Source organism: Drosophila tropicalis, unplaced genomic scaffold, assembly GCF_018151085.1.
Source record: "Drosophila tropicalis isolate 14030-0801.00 unplaced genomic scaffold, ASM1815108v1 contig_222, whole genome shotgun sequence".
In the NCBI taxonomy this organism is placed as follows: domain Eukaryota; kingdom Metazoa; phylum Arthropoda; class Insecta; order Diptera; family Drosophilidae; genus Drosophila; species Drosophila tropicalis.
The window spans coordinates 427,136-438,756 of NW_027172672.1; positions in this window are offsets into that span (position 1 = coordinate 427,136).

An 11,621-nucleotide genomic window follows, 5' to 3' on the forward strand; every position below is an offset into this window, starting at 1 on the left:
AGGAGATGTTCATCCTGCCGTACCCAGGGCCGGACCCTGATGAAGTACTCGCCGTCCCAATGGAGGACTACAGAGTCCCAGCCGCCGATGACCAGGGATCCAAGTCCCACTCTCCGTCCCACCGTGTATCGGACACCCTTCCGCGGCCCGTACATGAGTCTTCCAAAGCCCGAGCAGACCCAGTTCCACTCACAACGGACACCCCTCCGCGGCCCGTTTGTGAGTGTCTGGAAAGACGTCCATCTCTGGAGCCGTATGAAGTAGCCATGCCGGACACCCCTCCGCAACCGTATGAGCCGATAAGTCCCCCAACCGTCAGGTCCGTGAGTGTCCACCTGTCAACGAGGAGATGCCTTTGGATCTCTCTGGGCCCCGCCCCCGACCAGTGCTCGCCCCAACAAACGAGACCGCTACCACACCAACTCACGCCAGCCTTGGGCTAACGTCGCGAGGTCCTTTGCGCCGATCTACGGCAATTTATGTGCCGGAGGCCATCCACCGCGGCTTCCAATTGGGTCATCACACCGCCAGAATGGATCGTCAACACCCCGGATAGGCGAGTGCCCGCTGAGATACGAGACCGGGTGGCGGTAATCCATCAAGAAGGACCCCGCCGAAGCCACCGCTTCCTCATGTGGGCGGAAGAGCATCTGTTCCGCATCGAAATCAAGCTACATGGGCGAGTCACGATCCGTTTCGTCCGGTCGAAGTAGGGACACCGTGTGACGAGTCACATTTCCATTGCTGCTTAAACTACGCCCATGTGGGGCCCCTCTGTATTGTTACTTTTATTTTTCATACGCCCATGGAGGGCACATTAAATACCTCAACACGAAAACTAACTGTAATTCCTTTTTTTGATAGGCAATATTTACGATCGCCGCCTCTCTCTCTTTCTAACTACCGTCTTGATGCGGCTGCAGCGTCGACGCGTCGCGGAGAGAACAACCTCCCGACTGCGCACGCTGCGCTGCATGGCGACGCTAAAGAGACTATGAGAAAACTGAAAGTGAAAGAGAGACGGCGATCGTGACGCGTGCCAAAGCACAAGACGCATCGAATGTTTTCACCGTTAGGACATAAGTAGGCAGAGCAAGGGTGGGTTTGAACAGAGAGCTAGAATTAGGAGAAAATCACTTCGCCAGTAGCCACGTGAGTGATCAGTCGCATTGCGAAACAGTGAGAGTAAACCAACAAGTGCAACCAAGAAAAAACCAAGACTAGAGACCGAGTAACAGAGAGAGATCCTTTAGGAATAGCAGGTGAGCCCGTGACCAAAGTCCCCCTATTATTTCTACTTGAGTGCGGTAGGGACCCAGATTTCCAAATATGTTTAGGATTAATTAAATATTAATAAATATTACAACATGATCACTTAATCTAACCCTGCATTATTTCTTTATTCGGCACTGAACTTTCGTATACCCTTTTCCTTCCCTTTTCCTTGCCCACTTAACTATTTGAGTGGAGCCAAAGGATCAGCGGACTTCGGCAGGATGAGTTATTCTCCTGCAGTCGAAGTCAGTCGCTGGTCCCTAGGCTCAGTCACTCAAGGTGAGGAGGCAACGGATCTCGGCCAAGCGGGCTTCGCTTGGCAGACGAGATCAGTCGTTGCAGTTCCTCTTCACCATCCCTGTCTAATAACCCCACTAACATTTCCTTTCACGCTTCCTTTTCCCAGTTCAAGAGGCAACGGATCTTGGCCAAGCGTCTGGCAGACGACATCAGTCGTTGCTACTCCTCTTGGACTCTCCTTCTACTCCTTTCCCTTCCCTTTCCTCCCCTTCAGGTGGTCTCGGTCCCTTATCCTAACACTCGTCAAGGTCTCCAGATCAAATAAATGTTCTGTAGACTGGACTCTGGGACTGAGAATTTTCCCCAGCCAGAGCTTCCTTACACAACTTAAACTGAAAGCGAGTAGCTTACATTGGATCATCAATGCACGGTCCCCTCTACGTCTGGAGTATAAAGTCCTCCTTTACAACTCCGTACTGAAACCCATCTGGACTTACGGAGCCGTACTATGGGGAAATGCAAGTACCAGCAATGTCGATATTATACAAAGAGCGCAGTCGAAGATTTTAAGATCAATCACGGGGGCCCCGTGGTATATACGGAACGACAACATTCAAAACGATCTAAATATACCTAGCGTAAAATCTGAAATAGGTAGTCAACAACTAAAGTATTCTGCGAAACTGGATGCACACCCAAATGTTCTTTCCAATTTCCTTACGCGAACTAATAATAGAACTCGTCTTAAAAGATATGACAGACTACTCCAATAACAAGTGATTAGGGCCGCCTGCAAAATCCCCAGGATTTATCTTAAGTACTAGACTAAGAAAAATATCTCAAACTTGTTGTTAGGCTCTAATTTAAGAGTAGATTCAACAAATATATATTAAACGGTAAAAAAAAAAAATTATTCCTTCTATCTATACTAACTTTCTTATAACATAAGATATGGGCTTAGGCCTTTGTATCTACTATCTAACTTATGTTCTGATTAATTCCTTACAAGTACTAGATCTCCTATCGATATTATAATAGTATTTACTTTCTTATTATAGATATTTTGATTGACTACCTTGTGTTTTTCTTCTAATATTCGAGTTCTAATGTATAAATAACTGCTTTGTCGTAAGCTTCAATGTTGTACACCGGATCTATCTTATTGGATGTCATAGTAGCAAGAAATATAATATTTAAGACATGTATCCCAGTCTGTTTTATCTGAAGATATATACCTTCTAAGATATTCATTGAATGTTCTATGATTTCATTCGATGGTTCCTAAAGTTTGATGGTGATATGCTGTGGAAGTGACGTGGTAAATTCCTAGAAGCTTATATAGTTCTGAAGCTACCTGATTTTTAAATAAACAGGCAGAAGAAAGCTTCTCCGACCCTATAAAGTATATATATTCGTGATCAGAATCAACAGCCGAGTCGATCTAGCCATGTTTGTCTATCCGTCCGTCCGTCTGTATGATCTCGGAGGCTATAAGAGCTAGAGCCACCAAATTTGGTATGTAAACTCGTGTAGTATGTAAATGTATAGAGTTAATGGGATTTTTTGCCACGCCCACCTTTGCCCCCAGGAATCACATAAAACTATTTTAAAAAGTAGAACAGTTAGAGACATCAAATTTGGTTTATATTTTTCTTTAGTTATCGCGCAGAAACTAATTGTTCAAACTCTTTGCCACGCCCCCTTCCGCCCCCGGAATTTACATAGAACTGATTTTCTTAAAAACTATGATAGCTACCGACATTAAATTTGGTATGTAGACAAGTTTGTCTACAAGTAAGTTTAATAGACGTGCATATCGTGCTATTCCTGGGTGGCCACCACAGTTTGGGTCATCGTGATATTTATGCATTATTGCAAGCTTTTCGTCGTCATTTATAAGGCTTTTCAATCTAGGAGTGAGTGCTATAATGAACATTTTTATTTTGGATCCTTCAATTTTGAAGTCTGTAATGCTGCAGCTGTTAAATAAATTGTCGTCTAAAGACTATTGGTACCTTCTCAAACTAGTGCTATCAGTACCTTTTTAAGCTGTAAAAATTGATCTAAATCGATTATTTCATTAAAAGCATGGTCAAACGTGTTAATTGTTTTCTTTGCCAGAACTATTTTTATTTTCAGCCTGATGCTGGGTTGATTTTATATCATTGAAATTCATAAGAGACAATGCATAGGCTGAATAGTTTTATTTTTTCTCAGATACTCTACAGTCATTTTGCTCTAAATGTATCATCATTCTCATTAGTTTTGATGGTGGGTTTTTCATAGAAAATAGGTATGATAGTGGACGTTGGTCGCTTTTTACAAAAAATTTTGTTGCATATATGTATAGTCTAAAATATGATATAGCACAGTGTACTATATCAATTGTCAATTGTTGATTTATTTACCAAGTTAAACGCGTGGGATGCATATGCTATTGGTAACTGTTGTTTGCCATATTCTTGACTGAGCATTGATCCACAAGCGAATTTACTGGCATCGGTTGTGATGCGAAATTCTCCTTTGAAATCTGGATACTACAGAATCGGTGGATTAACTAGTGCTGTTCTGTACTTGATTAGGATCTTTTGGAGTTGGATAGTCTTGGATAATTTTAAAATTGCCATCGTCGAGAAGAAAAAGGTCATCATTCGTTGGAATGAATTCGGGGCTATTTTTATACCGTATGGTAACCTTTTAAATCGATATGAGCCTTTATCTGTGGAAAAGAACATTAGGTCTCTTTTTGGGTGAAAACCTGAAGTAAGGTCAAGACAAGAAAAATATTTGGCTCTGCCTTATTGTTCAAGAATATAATCTTTTCTTGGCAAGGAAAATTTGTCTGCATTTAATTTTTTATTTAAGCTTTTGTAAACCACCACTAAACACAATCTTTTATCATTTCTCCCCTAAAGAGGTTTTATATTTATATGGACAAGTTTAAATGATAAAGAATTTTAGCTATAATTTTAGGGTAAGGATCGGACCACTATATCATATAGCTCTAGAAAAAACATTTTCACAAAAAAAGTGGACTATCCCCATGAAATTTACTACGATATTAGTATTGGATATAAAAACTCAGATTCCAAAATTCTAATCTGATCGGATAAATAGAACACACATTACAGTCAACATAAATTGGCCCTGCTCCCAGCTCTGCCGGCACCGCTGCCTGCTGCCTACTATGTCATCATCAAAACAACAGAGCACATGCATACACACACATACGCAACGCTAAATAAACTGTTTTTTTTTTATTTTTTTTTTTTTTTTTTTTTTTAATGTATGTAACAGGCAGAAGGAAGCTTCTCTGACCTTATAAAGTATATATATTCTTGATCAGGATAAACAGCCGAGTCGATCTAGCCATGTCCGTCTGTCCGTCCGCCAGTCTGTATGAACAAGCTGATCTCGGAGGCTTTAAAAGCTAGAGCCACTATTTGGTATGTATACTCGTGTAGTTTGTAAATGTATGGAGTTAATTAAAATTTTGGCCACGCCCCCTTACGCCACCAGGAATCACATAAAACTATTTTTCTTAAAAAAGTAGAACAGCTAGAGACATCAAAATTGGTTTATATTTTTCTTTAGTTAACGCGCAGAAACCAATTGTTTAAACTCTTTGCCACGCCCCCCTTCCGCCACCGGAATTTACATAAAACTTATTTCCTTATAAACTATGATAGCTACCGACATTATATTTGGTATGTAGTCTAGCTTAATAGACGTGCAGATATTGGCCATTTAAAAATTTTGCCACGCCCACTTCCACTATCGCATTCAAATTCGGCAGACTGCAAAGCGGTCGAAGCCAAATGAAGTGCACCCAATCTACAACCTACAGCTCCTATTGCACAGAAGAATCACCGTAGAGGAGCCCCATAACAGACACCAACCACCGCAGTGTAAAAACTGCCAGGAATACAACCACACCTCTAACAATTGCAATCTTAGGTCAGTGTGTGTTGGCTGCGGCGAACATCATAGAGATGGCATTTGCACCAAGGACAGAAACAATGTTGCACTGAGACTATGCAGTAACTGTGGAGGGAACCACACGGCCAACTACAGAGGATGTCCTGTCTTAAATCTCACCTAAACGGGCGCAAACCCCCAGCTGGTCAACGCCTCCAAAACTACACCGGAGGTATTCTTCGCCAAGACTGTTAGATCATTTAACATGCCTGCTACAGTGTATCCTTCGCTAGTGTGCTCCGAACTGGACAGACGGAGCCCGCAAAAGAGACCCCGTCACTCCACCATCTACAGAATCCGCAACCTAGCGCACCAGAGCTTGGCCAGCAAACTCCAAGTGGCTTAGAGGCCCTATTGATCTCACTCAATCAAAACATGACCACTTTTATAACGTTCATGCAAAACTGTATGCACGAACTGATGCGGAATCAAAACCTGCTTATCCAGAAGCTTATCGAGAATAAACAATGGCTTCCCTACGTCTATGTCTTTGGAATGCTAACGGCATCTCCAAGCACAAAAATGAACTGCAACTATTCCTAGACTCAAGTGAAATCGACGTTTTGCTGATTTCGGAAACACATTTAACATCAAAAAATAATTTTCAAATACCAAAATATACCTTCTATGCAACAAACCATCCAGACGGAAAAGCTCATGGCGGGACTGGTATCCTAATCAAAAACCGTATAAAACACTCGTTCCTCAACAGATTTGAAACACAGCACCTACAAGCAACTGCTATAACCGTCCAAACCAGCTGCGGCAATACTACATTGGTTGCCCTGTACTGCCCATCACGCTTCTCAATCTCTGAAAAGGAATTTACCGATTTCTTTAACACACTCGGAGATCTCTTCATTGCAGCAGGGGTCTATAACGCCAAACATACGCACTGGGGGTCTCGCCTGATGAATCTTAAAGGCAAGCAGTTGTACAACACAATAGTCAATACGATGGATTGCGTCTCACCTGGTAGGCCTACTTATTGGCCCACAGATCCACAGAAAGTGCCTGACTTGATTGATTTCGCAATAACCAAGAGTATTCCGCGTAATCGGATCACTTCGGATACACTGCTAGATTTAACTTCCGATCACTCTCCAGTACTATTCACACTATTAACAAGACCTCAAGTACTTGATCGCCCATATAGGCTTACAAACAACAAAACAAATTGGCTTAAATTTAAAATGTACATGAGTGCCCACATTGACTGTTCGCCGAAACTGGATGCTGCAGAGGACATTGATATGTGCGTCTCTGCACTTGAGTCTATGATGGCAGCTGCAGCAAGAGTATCTACTCCACCTGCCTCTTCTTACACTAAACCTGTTGACAGGTCTACGAACCGGCGGATAGAACAATTAGTAACGGAAAAACGACGTCTAAGAAGAGAATGGCAGATTACTCGCTCACCAGCAGCAAAACTTCGCCGAAGGCATGCTAATCGCAACCTCTCCAAGGCGTTAAGACAAGAGGAAAGCTGGTCTCAAAGAAAATACATAGAAAAGCTCAGCCCAACCAGCACTAAACATCCTCTGTGGAAAGCCCACCCAACTTTAAGCGCTCCTACAGAGACAATTTCACCGATAAAGAGTCCAACCGGTGGATGGGCACGCAGTGACGAAGAGAGGGCATCCGTATTTGCCACACATCTTAAAATGGTTTTCCAGCCAAATCCAACATCAAACTCATCTGTACTTCCCCCTCCGAGCACACTAACGGATAGTGAGTACTCGGAACTCCAATCAGACGAGATCACTGCAGTTATTAAAAACCACATAAAGCCAAAAAAAGCCCCTGGCCATGACCTAATCACACCGAAAATGATCCTGGAACTCCCTATCATTGCCATACAATACATTTGCAAACTGTTCAACGCTACAATAAGAATTGGCTACTTCCCAAGAACATGAAAAGGTCCACTATCATCATGATTCCTAAAGTGGGAAAGGACAAAACCCAGCCATCATCCTATAGGCCAATTAGTTTGCTGCCATGTCTTTCGAAACTTTTTGAAAAGGTCCTGCAGATCTGACTAAACTCATTTCTGGCATCGGAGAACACAATCCCTTCACATCAGTTCAGCTTCCGCGAAAAACATGGTACAATTGAACAAGTCAATCGCATAACATCCGAAAAACGAACAGCATTCGAACTAAAAGAATACTGTGCGGCTGTCTTTCTCGACGTTGCCCAGGCTTTCGATAGAGTTTGGCTGGAGGGTCTGATGAAATCCGGCAAAAACTGCCACAGTACACCCACAAACTCATGGAATCTTACCTTTACAATAGGCAATTCGCTGTAAGATGTAATAGCTCCGTCTCGGCTGATTTTGAAATCAAAGCTGGTGTACCGCAAGGCAGTGAACTCGGCCCATTGCTCTACCTACTGTACACTGCAGACTTACCAACGAGTTTAGGACTTACAACGTCCACTTTTGCCGATGACACGGCAATCCTCAGCAGATCCAAATGCCCAATACAAGCCTCTGCAAAATTAGAGGAACACCTCAAGGTGGTAGAGGAATGGCTAGCAACCTGGCGTATCCGGGTCAATGAGCAGAAATGCAAACATGTTACATTTACGCTTAACAGAAGAAACTGTCCAGCTCTAATGCTAAACAACGTACCAGTTCCTCAAGCCGTGGATGGCATCCACCTAGACAGAAGACTAACTTTGCGCAAGCACATCGAAGCAAAAAAGTCACAGCTTAAACTGAAAGCGAGTAGCCTACATTGGATCATCAATGCTCGGTCCCCTCTACGTCTGGAGTATAAAGTCCTCCTATACAACTCCGTACTGAAACCCATCTGGACTTACGGAGCCGTACTATCGGGAAATGCAAGTACCAGCAATGTCGATATTATACAAAGAGCGCAGTCGAAGATTTTAAGATCAATCACGGGGGCCCCGTGGTATATACGGAACGACAACATTCAAAACGATCTAAATATACCTAGCGTAAAATCTGAAATAGGTAGTCAACAACTAAAGTATTCTGCGAAACTGGATGCACACCCAAATGTTCTTTCCAATTTCCTTACGCGAACTAATAATAGAACTCGTCTTAAAAGATATGACAGACTACTCCAATAACAAGTGATTAGGGCCGCCTGCAAAATCCCCAGGATTTATCTTAAGTACTAGACTAAGAAAAATATCTCAAACTTGTTGTTAGGCTCTAATTTAAGAGTAGATTCAACAAATATATATATTAAACGTAAAAAAAAAAAAAAAAAAATCGGCAGACTAATTAATCTTTGTTGAAAATAATTGTGCAGAGAATTTGGAAGAAGAAGGAGATCGCACGAGTAACGAGAGAGTGTCAAACCTAGCTTAGGCACAGGCAGGAAATCTAGATGTTTCGAGATGGTGTGTTGATTCGGGAGCAACGGGTCATTTATGTGGCATGCGCAGTATGTTTGCGAATTATGTTGCGCATGAGGAAGATGTTGTATTGGCCAACAACCACGTCATAAAAGCAGTTGGCACAGGTGACGTGCTTGGACAAACAGGATTTTGTGAGCTGAAACTGAAAAATGTTTTTTGCACTTACCAGGGTTGGAGACGAATGTTATGTCGGTTGTCGGCTCTTGATATTTCTGGACATTCATAGACGACATGTCGAGACGAATATTTGCTTATTGTCTAAAATCGAAGGGTGAAGTATTCGAGAAATTCGTGAAACTTAAAGATATGTCTGAAAGACAGACTGGCCAAAAATTGAAGGCAATAAGAAGTGACAACGGCCGAGAATTCATCAACAGGCGTTTTGATGGGTACTTAAAGGATCATGGAATTGTGCGTCAGTTGACGGTTCCATATAGCCCTCAACAGAATAGATGGTTAGATGTTTGCTTGTACACGCGGATATGCAGGAGTTTCTCTGGGCACAGGCAATAATGACAGCATGATACATTCGAAACAGATCACAAACAGCATCTTTAGTTGGTATGACACCTTGTCAGGCATGGACTTGAAGGAAACCCAATGTGCAGGGTATGCGCATTTTTGGATCAATAGTAGTTGCATTAAATAAAAGACGACGAAGCAAGTTTCAGGCCAAGGGCATAGAATATCGAGTCGTAGGATATTCACTGGTATCAAAAGCATACAGGTTGGATGACAAAGAAAAGCGAGAGGTCGTTGAGAAACAGGATGTAATGTTCAAGGATCCGAATGATGTGGTTTCAATTTTTGAATCCCCAGGTCCAGCACAAACACTTACAGGTTTGGAAATGCGGTGGGACGAATCAAGTAGATATGATCTGGAAAATAAGGAAATCGTTTTCGCTGACGTTTTCGATAATGAGAGTTTAGAGCAGAGCGATGATAAAGCTGGCCAAGCGGCAGAACAAGAACCGGAACAAGAGATACAGCAGGAAGGACAGATCGGTCCTGGAAGGCCACGTTTGATTCGCACCGGCAAGCCAGGACGTCCCAAGAAAATATACAATCGTGTAAACAAGTTACATGTGAAGGAACTGGATTTACCAGAGAGATTTGATGATGCGATGCAAGTTAAGGCTAGTTTTGGCTATAGCAGCGGAGCTGAAACTATATCTGCAACGGCTGCATATGAGGCAGCCTCAGGGATATGTGGACAAGGCAAATTCACAACAGGTGTTGAGGCTGAATAAAGCTATATATGGATTGAAACAAGCAGGATGGGAGTGGAATGCCAAGTTGAATGCAGCACTATGTGATCTTGGATTCACTTCTTGCAAGAACTAGCCGTGCCTTTATCAGCAGGATATAAAAGGTAGACTTTGTTTGGTACTAATATATGTAGATGATTTTCTTATGGATTGCCAAAAGATGGATGACTTGATCGCAATTAAGGCAAAGATTGCGATGAAATTCGAGTGCGCCATACAGGATGTGACAATGTATCAGTCAGCAATCGGAAAATTGATGTGGCTTGCATTAACATCAAGGCCTGATATCTACCATTCTGTTATCAAATTATCGCAAAGGAATAAGGAACCTCACAGCGAACATGTTGCAGCAATGAAGCATGTTATGAGGCATTTGGCGGCAACGAAGAATCTTCAGTTTCACTACCGATCGTGTGGAGATGCTCTTACAGGATACGCTGACGCAGATTGGGGCTGTGATGTGAGCAACCCCAAATCGTACACAGGGTACGTGTTTTTCTGAGCAGGTGGCCCTATTTCCTGGAAGTCAGAAAAACAATGCAGTGTGGCGTTGAGCAGCACAGAGGCTATGTCTTCAGCGGCGAAAGAGGCTTTGGATTTGAGGCGATCGTTGATTAAGATTGGATGTGGAGACGCTGGGACATCTACGAAATTGTTCGGAGACAATTTGAGTGCTCAATCTCTGGCAAAAAATCCTGTGTTTTATGTTCAAAACACATTGACATCAGACATCATTTCGTTCGAGAAGTTGTTACAAGCGGCGATATTGATCTGGACTATATATCAACTAAGGACATGGTAGCTGATATATTAACGAAAAATTTGTCTAGGCAAAAGCATAATCATTGTGTTAAGTTATTGAATTTAAACAAAGAAAGAAATTGTAATTGGCAGACAGAATCATATTTGCAGCCCTGTATTTATCCCTGGCTATATCGATTGTACTAAGCTTGCAGGTTATCGATATAAGATCCTTTGTAACTCTGTATATGCTTCTTCTGCCTTTTTCGCCCTTGAAAGTGTAAGGACACTTAATAAATATAAACTTATAATTTAACGCAATCAACTCGATCCTCAACAATCTTATCTATTTCTACCAAACTACCAAATTTGATTGAAATCGGACTAGAAACATGCAAAATATGCGTATGAACGTATTTTACTAAGCGGTCCACAAGGCCAAAATTTTCCGTTTTCTAGCGGCGGCGCTAGAGTGCTCGTGTGTTTGTAGAGTGAGCGAGATAGCACATAGTATGAAGCATGTAAAAACAATTTAATAGACATACATTTGTTTTTGGAATTTCAAATATTTGCTTCACCTGGTGTATGGTATAACCAAGTCGGCAAGTCGACTTACTTCATTTTTTTTTTTTTATTAAATTTTAACGCTTAACTAACAGAAAAAACATAACATAAAAGAACATATTTGATTCGGTATGCATGAAAAGCAGGGTGCAGACTTCT